The sequence below is a fragment of the Rhinoderma darwinii genome, unplaced genomic scaffold, assembly GCF_050947455.1.
Source record: "Rhinoderma darwinii isolate aRhiDar2 unplaced genomic scaffold, aRhiDar2.hap1 Scaffold_130, whole genome shotgun sequence".
In the NCBI taxonomy this organism is placed as follows: Eukaryota; Metazoa; Chordata; class Amphibia; order Anura; family Rhinodermatidae; genus Rhinoderma; species Rhinoderma darwinii.
In genome coordinates this window covers 4,096,144-4,107,937 of record NW_027461962.1, presented here as the reverse complement: position 1 = coordinate 4,107,937, position 11,794 = coordinate 4,096,144, and the positions used below count along the sequence as shown (strand labels likewise).

Below are 11,794 nucleotides of genomic sequence, written 5' to 3'. Positions count from 1 at the left end.
AGATGTGAACAGAGCCTTAGGGCATGACCAGACGTGGCGGAATTGCTCTGCAATATCCGCAGCGTACACGTTTCTCCATTGCTTTCCACAGCTTTTTAGTTGGGTTCGTTTACACGTTGCGGACAATTCTGCGGAGCATAGGCTGTGGTGCGGAATTTGGTGTCCGCAGCATACACTGGCTGTTGCGGACGTGTAGCGGACTTGTTGCGGACTCATTGCGGAATTTCTCCATTGACTTCAATGGAGAGTGAAAATTCCGCAATGAAGTCCGCAGATGTTATTTGTGCTGCGGAGCGTACTGGTTTTACTAACATGATAGTTCTTCATTCTGGCTAAACCTATGTATCTCTAGATCTACAGCCAGACTGAGGAAGTCAATGGGGCTCCCGTAATTATGGGTGATTACGTGTGTGCACCCGTAATTACAGGAGCGTTAATAGGCGATGTCAGTAAATAGTCACTGTCCAGGGTGCTGAAAGAGTTAAACGATTGGCAGTAACTGTTTCAGCACCCTGGACAGTGACATCCGATCACAATATACATCAGCCTGTAAAAAAAATAGAAGTTCATACTTACCCATAACTCCCTGCTTCTTCCTCCAGTCCGGCCTCCCGGGATTACGTTTCAGTCCAAGTGACGGCTGCAGCCAATCACAGGCCAATCACAGGCTGCAGCGGTCACATGAACTGCCGCGTCATACAGGGAGGTCGGGCTGGATGTCGAAAGAGGGACGCGTCACCAAGACAACGGCCGGGTAAGTATGAATTTATTTTTCTTTTACTAGGGAAAGGGCTGTCCCTTCTCTCTATCCTGCACTGATAGAGAGAAGGGAAGCCCTTTCCCCCTCAATACGCAACGGCCAGTCCGCATCAATTTAATGCCCATTTTAGGCAAAGCCGCGACAGAATCTGCAACGCAGATTATGTGCGGCATTGATGCGGACAGTGTATGCAGAACTCCGCCACGTCTGGTCATGCCCTTAGACTGTCACACAGAAACCTCTGCACGTTCTTTATATCCACAATTTCTAGTTATAATCCCTCCTCATCGGGCTGCAGCGGCCAGACCGCAGGAGAAGTGGGGGGTGTGAACATAATCTTAGACAGCCTTGGCTGGAATTACAGCTGTGATTGGATAGAGTAGGTCACATGTGGACACGAAGTCCCTGTTTACACACCAAGTTTTTTGCAGGTGGAAAAATCTGCCTCAAAATTCCTTCTGCCGCTTTTTTTACGCATTTTTCGACCACGGCCATTGAGCACCGCAGGCAAAAATGCTGCGAAAACCATTTTCTTTGCCTCCCATTGATGGCAATGGGAGGTCAGAGACGGAAACGCTTGAAGAAAGGGCTTGACGCTGCTTTTTCCTGTGAGTGTTTTTTTCTCGTGGGAAAAGCGCCTCTGCATCCCATTGAAATCAATAAGATTAGTTTTCGGACGTTTTTTGGTGCGGTTTTCGATGCGTTTTCCACTTAAAAAACCGCTCCAAAAAAACTCTGTGTGAACTAGGCCTAATATTTCTCCATATATTACATGTGGCTTTTGCAGCATATTTGGCTGTGCATCCTTTGCATTACAATCTACTGCAGATTGTTACTGCTGCAAGTTTATGCAGTTTTCTAGAACCCTATTCACATTCATACTTTATGTGTCAATTTGACCATGGAAATCTGCAATAAATATGTAACATGTGAACATAGACTTAGGGGCTACACGTGATGTTTCAGGCTACATTTACACACTGCAACCAGGTTACATCACACTTGTCTTCTCTCCCAGATTGTCCTGGAGACTTCCAAACTAGGGAAGATCTTACATGATGTAGCTGCATAAAGGAAGGCACTCTGCTGGGACTATTTGTGAGGGGGAACTCTGCTTGTAGTGGTTATTGGGGGCAGTCTGCTGGCACTAATTATTGGAGGCACTTTGCTGGCAATATGGTTTATTGAGGGGTCTCTGCTGGTAGTGTTGTTTATGAGGGGGCAGTATACTGGCACTGTGTAAGGGACAATACTCTGCTGGCACTGTATGGGGGCACTCTGCTTAGTCTAATGATGGGGTCGCTCGCTGATAACTGAGGCTTCTTAGCTGTCCTTATCGGTGGGGTTTACATAGGAAAGAAATTCTCAAACCACATCTCAAATCTCCCTGTAGTTGATTCTAAAAACAGACAAGTACGGCTCAGAAAAACGGCTGCAAACAAATAACCATTGATGTGAATGGAAATGAACAAAATGTTTTTCGCTTTCTGCGATTATTATTTACATGTTTTATAAGACATGTTGCATCTCGTGTTATACACAGCAGGAGGCAACAGCACACGTCTTATCACACAGGAAGAGGAAATACATCAGAAAGGGAAACGGGAAGAGGAAGAGCAGCCATGTCATACAGGAAATACAGGGAAGTGACATCATCACAGGAGGTAACGTATATCCTGTGTGCGGGGACCCCAGAAATATGATGAGACTGACGTATCAGGGCTGATACATAGTAATGTTATGTTGTTAATGTTATGTTATTATATATCATTACGTGTGTGTTTAGGCTGTGCTTATATATGTTAGTAGGCCGGACCAGAAGGATCGCGTGTTCTGTATACAAGCTCCAGATAAGAAGAACATGGATCAGCACAACAACACCAGCGCTCCTGGGACTGCGCTCCAACCACCCAGCATTTCATCCGGAGGATCGACTGTTCCGTAGTCCAAAACGTCGCTTCTCGGGTTCTATTCCTGCAATGGAGGAAAAAGTCAATTACATATTTTCAGTAATTATTGTTACAATATCTCCATTAAGGAAATCTCATGTATGGAATATTTTTTTGTATCACCTTAATTTCTGGTTACACCTGAAATGCCCTATAAGGATATTTAGATATCATAGAGGGGGGTATCACGCTGGAGACCCTCTCTATGACCCAAATGGAAGCTCTGCGCCACCTCTGTTCAGAGGCTGTATGTGGTATTGCAGCTTTTCTGTATTGAAATGTATAGGGCTAAGCTGTCCACACATCGCACATCACCTGTGGACAGGTGTGGCACTGTTTTTGGAAGACGTCAGCTCTATTTTTCTAATTATGTACAACCCCTTTAATGAAATAATCTCTTTAGAGGGTTTTCTCCATCTCAGACGTTTATGTGATATCCACCTATGCGCATGCACGCAGATCTCTCCGTTCTGTACTATGGGAGTTACACAAATAGTTCAACAGCGCTCAGCTGTTTCCGAAACTTCCATAGAACAGAATAGAGAGAGGGACGTGCGAGGCCTTTCCCAAGTCATTCTCCACCTGGAATCAGCAGCCATTAGACGGGACAGGGATCTGGGAACAAAGCAGGACAGGGTCAGGGAGAGACCTCCGTTTTCCACATAGGTGTGAGTCCCAGATAAATTGTAAGATGGGAGTACCCCTTTAAATAAAACTTCTTGGTGATGATCCATTTTCTTAAGGTGTTTAATTAAACTATGGACAGTGAGGTCGAAGAACCGGCACCCAAAATATCTATACTGGAGTGACATGCGTGTTACTAACGCTGTATACAAGCTCCCCACGTATAACAGACAGGGCCCTCACTGAGACTTTGTAGGGGCTCCTAGAGACAAATATATATTGATGTACAGACATTTTCCCCTCCGTTATTGTGCAGCACGACCTCCCCACATATAACAGGCAGGACCCTCAATGACCCCCTGGACAGACACATAGGCCTGAATATATTTATATCTTTATATTTTCCATTATTCACCTGCAGGAAATGTTATTTTTAGAAATGGGGAGAAATACTTGGAATTGTGTTTTTTTAGTTTCTGATGTTATTTTTGTTACTTCTCAGGTATAAGGAGAAAAGTATCCGGCACAGACAAGATGAGACGTGGATGAAGATGTGCAGAGGACTGTACCCCACCGGGAAAGAGCGGGCTGTCACTGGTATTACCATGGGGCAGATTTACTAAGGCCTCATGCACACGACCATAGTGAGGTGCATTGACCGTGACTTACGGCTCGTACGTCCGCGGAGTGTCACCCGCGGCCGCCCTCAAATCGCGGGCCGTGCATATGACCGTGTGCATTATTTTCTATGAGCCTGTACCGCAAAACACGACCGTAATAAGTCATGTCCGTTGTTTTTGCGGTCCAGGTTCCTGGGCAATGCACGGACCGTGGAAACCAAGGTCGTGTGCATGGGCCCATTGAAATGAATGGGGCCGCAATTCACCTGCAGATTTGCGGGTGAATTGCGGCCGCAAAAATAAGTTAGTGTGCATGGGGCCTAAAACTATCTGAGTTTTACACAGTGTATACTGATAGAAGGAAGTCAGAAATTGCGCCAAATTTATCACAGTGGTGCACGATGTATGATAGATTTTGCTAGACATGTTAGACACTTTTCTCTTCCTTATACCACCTCTTGGTTGGCTTAGTTTAAGACACGCCCCTTTATTCTAGGCCACGCCCCTTGTCAAGCACGCCGCAAAATGTGTCTAAAACAATTAATAAATATGGCCCACAACATGTACGCCATAATTCTGGCTCAATTTGAATAGTAAATCTGCCCTACTATAAATGTAATATAAATTTGGGGTTATTATTCAGGGCATATTCCCTATTTAAAGAATTGATAAGAGTCGGGAATCCTTCAGCTTAGTCCATTCTCTCTACTATCAGTCAGTACAGGGAGTAGTAGTACATATAAAACATTACATTGTCACCATGTCAGCTTTATTCTGCCTGCACTGACAGCACAAAGTCTTCATGGTGACTGCAGGACTGGAAGTCAAGGACCACCTCTATGATGTCCGCGGGACCTAATAGGGATATGGCTCTTTTTCCATTTATTTGTTGTTGTACTGTAATGAGAATATTATTTACATGCAGTATTTATTGCTAGGGGTATTTTTTTTTCTGAAAATTCTATAAAGATCAAGTGGCGTAGGATTGGTTCAGACTAGTGACACCAAGACACAAATGTGACCTCAAGAATTTGTCAATGAGCTGATAATCCCGGTGCCAATTCTGGCTGCAAGTAATATATAAAGGGGCACACCTACCTCAAGTACTGGCACAGTATAAGGTCATCAGGGTGACTGCAGGACTGGAATTAACGCTCTTTTATGAAAAGGGTGTTTTGCAATGTTCGGCACATGGCAGCTTTGTGTATATAGTAGTATATAGACCCTACTGCACTGATTCTTCATACTATACCCTAATAGAGCATAGTTGACAATATTTGGAATTTCTTTCTAGGGACACTTCGGTTTCAGATGGATTGAGACAGGACTTGACAGGGCGTACCTTTGACAGAACGTGGTTCATTGGGCATGGCTTGTCATGGGGCAGGGTTAGTGAGAATATGCTTTGTGTACCAGATATTCCCTGTATTCTGTCCTCACTATAAAAACCTTGCAGTAAGGACAGTATAGAGGGAGGGTATCGCCTGCAGAAGTGATCTAAGTAAGTATGGCACATGACCACTGTGGCCAGTGATTGACTAGTGCGATCATGTGCCGATACGGGACATCACTGGTCCAGCCTATGTAAACAGGCCGGCAGGGGATTGTGAACCGCCGGCACTGGAGCCGCAGAGAATTAGAAGGTGGGTATTTGCTAAATGGTGCAATTTTCAGTTTGAATTACAATTTTTATAATGCCTGGAAAACCCCTTTAATACCAAACCCTAAAATGTATTCAGACCTCGGACAAATCCCCTTTATGTACTTCCCCCTCCTTCAGCAGCTCTGGGTCCCATTCGGCTCCGGACCCCACCTCTGCTGGCTGAGCCAGGAGCTGTTAGTGATATTGGCCTTTACATATTGGAGTAATCCAATAGATAAAAGCTAATTTTTTTAATTAAATCTTGCGATGTAGTTTGGGTGGGCACTGCGCCTTTGATTGCATGACACATTTTTCTTGGAGTTCCCCTTCAAAAATAGGTAAGCGTAAGGTAACACAAATACTTCACACGGGGACAGTAAAGTAAAGCCCATTTTATTTTGACTGTATTTCTGGACTGGACTGGTCCAGGACTAAACTTGACTGATCCCTTCGTCAGTTTAACACCAGATAAAAGGACCAGTCGTGCCAGAAACGTGTATTTAAATAAAATTCTACCATCGCTTGGCGCCCTATTTGTCCCCGTTTTTAAACATTTCTGTTAACCGCATCTTAAAGTTGAGCAGATTTACTTGTGAATTTTGTATCTTAGTTGAACATAGAACGCACTATCTACCTACCTGGCAGACAAAGGGTCTTGGTGTGGGTCACGGGGAATATCTTCAAGAGAGCAACTCTTCACTAGGACATTTTATTTATTCTTGTTTCAGAACTGAAGGGAATGTACCGTACAACATCAGCAGGAGGAAGCCCTGGTGTCGAGAACGTCAGCCATGGAAAGGGATGTGCCAGATCAAGGCCTGAAAGCTAAAGAGGCAGCAGATATGAACCACTAATGTCCATCTAAGAATGCCGTAACGTCATCCGTCCACACCTCCTCCTTCCCATCCCCCACTGTCCAGAAGGGGTTTTTAAGATCCATCCAATTAAAAGACAACTGTCCAGAAGTCTTTGAAAATGAAGCCTTGTCCATGATTCGCAGGGCTGCGGTGAAGTACAATGGTTTTGGGTGTTTAATGGCAAGTCTCTTCAGATGCCCGGCAATGGACTTCCTCCCCTCGTCCTGTTTGGTAGGGTCTCTGCACTCCCTTTCCTGTAGAACAGCTGCCTCTACAGATTCCCAAGGCCTTTTATATTTTTTTTCCTGTGTGGCTGATAGCAACACATGTCAATAAAAACATACCTCAATGTATTTATTGTATTTCTAATAAAAATGGATAGACAAATACATAAAAAGAACTTGTTTTAATTCCAAAGAACTATCATGAAATCTATATTATACCTGTGTAATCAATTGTGGACATGGTCACTGATTCATTGAAGAATGAGTAGGCTGGGTAACCCGTGGAGTCACATCCAAACAAGAAAGACATCTTCCTGCTACAAAAACAGGTCATAATCAGGACGAACGTACACCACCATACAACAAAGTCCAGCAAAGAAATCCCCCAGCCTGAGACATACTGTACTCCGTGTCAGAAGAACAAGAATCTACAAAAAGAGAGACAACTGCATCCAGTCGATGTTCTTATCAACCAAGAGGTTCACAAGGTGAGAAGACTAGTTTACATTTTTTTTCAAGGTATTACCCTAGGGAGCGCTCCTGTTAACATCTTTTTCTCACACTGTATTTTCCTAAGGTACTGTATACATTTCACTCATTAATGCCGACCTTGCCAAGTGAGCACACAACAAAGTAAGCCTGCGCACCCAAATAGAGTACCAACCATCTACACATCATGCCAATAAAGGAGTTTTGCCTTTGCACAGGGTAGCACAATACAACTTCAATGCGGCAAATACCTAACCTGAACATCACATCTGCACCTTCCTCTTCTCTTTTGAAGATGTTAGTGTACAGAGTAGTAGGGGAATTGACCAGACATGATGTGCTGCCTCGTGGACTGTCCTATATTTCCAGAGCGAAGTCCAGATAAACATTGGATACAGCGCCCAGAAATGGTGCATTGTGCCCCGATAAATATTTCCTTAAAAGGATTGTCCGAGAAATTAAACTAGTTGCATGGAATGTTTTGAAATGAAAAAACAGCCATTACTCTCCTGTTAAATCCCCTGCGCCCATGATCTGATGGTCAACCCGATGGGTTGATTGAAGAGACTACCCTACGTGGATCGACACCCGCTACAAAATTCTCACCCAAAAAGTAAGATATGGAATAGGTTACCCCCTTCTATGGCAGATCGAATAGCCGTAATTAAAATGATAGTATTACCCCAGTTGTTGTATCCACTGATTAACAGTCCCATATGGATAGGAGAAAAGACATAAAAAGTTTAATGAAGGAGCTAATTTGGAGAGGAAGGGAACCCAGGGTAAAGTTAAAATACTTGATGGATAGAGGAGAAGAGGGTGGACTGGCAGTACCTGACTTGAGAATATATTTTTTGTCAGGACAGTGGAGAAATATTTTGAGTGGGAAACAATCTCCGTTTATACAAAATATTAGTAAGTCTAGTAGGGGCCATCTTCAGAATATACTTCAGGTAATGGAGTCCGGGCAATTGAGAAATTGTAAGGAGTATCCAACAATATATATGATGCATGAAATTGGGGTTAAATTAAGATTTTTTTTTTATTTAATTGGAGCATTGAGTTTCACAACATTAATTGGCAAGTTTAAAGGGGTTGTCCGAGATAAATTTTTATTTAAAAGTTAAACACACAATACACACATTAAATATTCCCTAATATACTTACCTGTGCAATCTTGCTTCTGTTCTCCGTTCTGGCAGCTCTTTTCTTCCGATCACCGGTCTTCTGACGTCACGTTTTCTTCCTCCTCCACTGTCGTGTCGTGTCCCGATCACATGGTCTCGCCCCAGCGAGACCTCGGATGGGACACGACACGTCACTGGAGACGTGTCGTTTCTGCGTGTGCCCGCCCAGCCTTTGCAGCTTTTTTTCACTGTGAGCGCGCCTATGCGTGTTCACAGTGAAAAAAGTGAAGAGGGACGGCACCTGCGGGAATGTCGGGTCTCCGGCTGTCAGTGACTGCCGGGGACCCTGAGGAGAAGATAGAAACAGCTTTCGCTGCTTCTGTCTTCTCCGATGTCTTTTTACACAGCGTTCAATGAACGCTGTGTATAGGAATAGAGACAGCAGCAGCAGCGGTGCTGTCTCTATTCCTCCCGGTGATCATGTGACTGGTCACATGATCACCGGGTACCGTTAGTGGCAGACTGCTGCTGGGTCTAATCAGACCCAGCACAGCCCTATTAGTGACAATCGTCACTATGAGAGGGCTGATTTCCCCTGTAACTGGGGCTGCTGTGCAGCTCCAGTTACAGTGGAAAAGATGGTGTAAAAGAAAATATAATGTTCCCCAAAGGTCTTTTTTGACCTTTGAGGGACAGACAATAATAATAAAAAAATAGTAAAGTACAAAAAAAAATGAAATAATAAATACACATAAAATACCCACCCCAAAAAATACCGTTCCCCCTGTCAATCATTGTTGTAACGCTAGCACTGACCCAATTACCCTAATATAGACATGTAATATATAGAAATTTACGGTAGACAATGACGATCACAAATAAAAGGTCTATTTTAGGGTAAAACTATGTTATTACCAAAAAAAAATAGCTGAAACGTAAAAAAGCTTATTTTTTTACTATTTTCAAACTTTATGAATGAAAATTCTAAAATGGCAAAAAAGGTGTGTATAAAAACGATAAAAAAATAAACCTCCATTGTCTACGGAAAAAACATCGCAAAAATAACGTTGTTAGCCCAACAAATAAAAAAGTTATAGCCATTTAACTAACGTGCTAAAAATGGCTAAACGGTGCCCCGTCCTGAACTAGATAAGATCTTCTGGGGTCCTGTATCTAAGCCTATATTGTTAGGCTTAGATACAGGGTCTAACAAACAGTGTCACACATGGAGCTTGTATCTAAGCCTAACACAATGTAGACTTAGATACAGGACCCCAGATGACATTCTTTTTATTCCTGTATAAGGGTATGTTCACACGGCCTATTTACGGATGTAATTCGGGCGTATTAACCCCCGAATTACGTCCGAAATTACGGCTTGAAATCGTTGGCAAACATCTGCCCATTGAAAGCAATGGGCAGACGTTTGTCTGTTCACACGAGGCGTATATTTACGCGTCGCTGTCAAAAGACGGCGCGTAAATAGACGCCCGCGCCAAAGAAGTGTCATGTCACTTCTTCAGACGTAAATGGAGCCGTTTTCCATGGACTACATGGAAAACCAGCTACAGTTACGTCCATAATGGACGCGGCGTTCAAGTGCCTGCACATGCCGTTACGGCTGAAATGACGGGGCTGTTTTCTCCTGAAAACAGCCCCGTAATTTCGGCCGTTACGGACGCTGCCGTGTGAACATACCCTAAGATTAGTGTTTTGGGGTCCTGTATCTAAGCCTAACATGTGGTATTCTTAGATACATGGCCCATGTGTGACACTGTCTGCTTGGGTAATGTTACTAAGGCTACCTTGTGGTAGGCTTAGATACATGGTCTAACAGTATCACACATGAGCAGTGTATCTAAGCATCCCTCTTCTTTTTTTTTTTCTTAGTTATTAGGTGTTTTTTACAGGTTGGGTCCTTGGTACTACATCAAGTTCAAGGACTACTTCAATGACACCTTTTTTATTTTTAATAAAATCGTTAACCTGTGTTGTGTGTGTTATTTTATTACAATATTTTTTCTATGTCCTTCACATTTATTTAAAAATGTATTACTAGTGCATTATTAGTGGCCACTGTCTAACAGCGTCCATTAGTAAGGCTTCATGCACACTAGCGTGTGTATTTTCCGCGCGTGAAAAACTTGCGTCAATCCCATCCGTGTGTTTGCGTTAGGGCGGATTAACACGAACGTGCTATACGTCCGTGCACCCCACGTGGTATTCACGCGGGTCGCACGGACCTATGCAAGTCTATGGGGCAGTGCAGACAGTCCGTGAATTTTACGCATCGTGAGTCCGCTGCGTAAAACTCGCGACATGTTCTATATTTTCGAGCATCACGCACCCATTGAAGTCAATAGGTGCGTGAAAATCAGGCGCATCCCATGGAAGCACTTCCGTGTGACGCGCGTAATTCGCGCAACAGCAGTAAAATAATGAATGTAAACAGAAAAGCACCACGTGCTACAAACATCCAAACGGAGTGTCATAACGATGACGGCTGCGCGAAAATCACAGCCGCGCATCCGTATGAACATGACACGGAGCGGTCAAGTGCATTTTGCGCACGCAAAACGCCACCGTATTTGTGTGCGCAAAACGCACACGCTCGTGTAAATCCGCCCTTATGCATCAGTGTGCTTTTCGATTGTCATGTGTTATTCACGCACTCACAAAGCCAGCCCATTTTTTTCTTCTTTTTTACAAGAAATTGCTGTGTAAATCACGCACCAAACACGTGTGTGGTGCGTGGTTTTCACGCATGCATTGACTTCAATGTGAGTGTAGGTGCATGATAACGCACCAATAGAGGACATGCAGTATGTTTCACGCAGCGGACTCTCGCTGCGTGAAAAGTCACACATGTGTCAACGGCCCCATTGAAATAAATGGGTTGCGTGTGTTGTGCGTTTTTTCAAAGCACAGCACACAGACTTGACACACGCGCATAAGGCCCCATTCACACCACGTCGAAACCACGCACAGCACACGCGACCCATTTATTTAAATGGGGCCGTTTTCACGCAGCGAGAGTCCGCTGCGTGAAACATACTGCATGTCCTCTATTGGCGCGTTATCATGCACCTACACTCAAGTAGATGCATGCGTGAAAACCATGCACCAAACAAGCGTGTTTGGTGCGTGATTTATGCTGCAATTTGTTGTAACAAGCATTAAAATCGAGCATTAAAACTGCCTTGCGGGAAAAATAAGCGACATGCTCCATCTTCGGGCGTTTACGCCTCTGACCTCCCATTGACTTCAATGGGAGACAGAGAAAGCGTATTTTGCGTTGTTTTATGCCTGCGGCGCTCAATTGCCGCGGGCGAAAAACGCCACGGAAAACGACGCAAAAAATGCAGCAAAAAAAGCCACAAACAATGCCGCAAAAAACAGATGCAAAAAAAAAACGCCGAAAAGGCTACGATAAATGCCGCGAAAAACATCACAAATAAAGCCGCGAACAAAGAGGCAAAGAACGCCACGAAAAAGGACAGGG

At 43.9% G+C, this 11,794-nt stretch overlaps 1 long non-coding RNA gene across 1 annotated transcript; it reads left to right on the top strand.

Moving 5' to 3' along the window:
- Positions 1-1,491: 1,491 nt before the first annotated feature.
- On the top strand, positions 1,492-3,895 carry LOC142699125 (uncharacterized). Its single transcript, XR_012866004.1, has 3 exons — positions 1,492-2,424; positions 2,567-2,769; positions 3,836-3,895. It is a non-coding gene; the product is annotated as an uncharacterized LOC142699125 (long non-coding RNA).
- Positions 3,896-11,794: the final 7,899 nt, after the last annotated feature.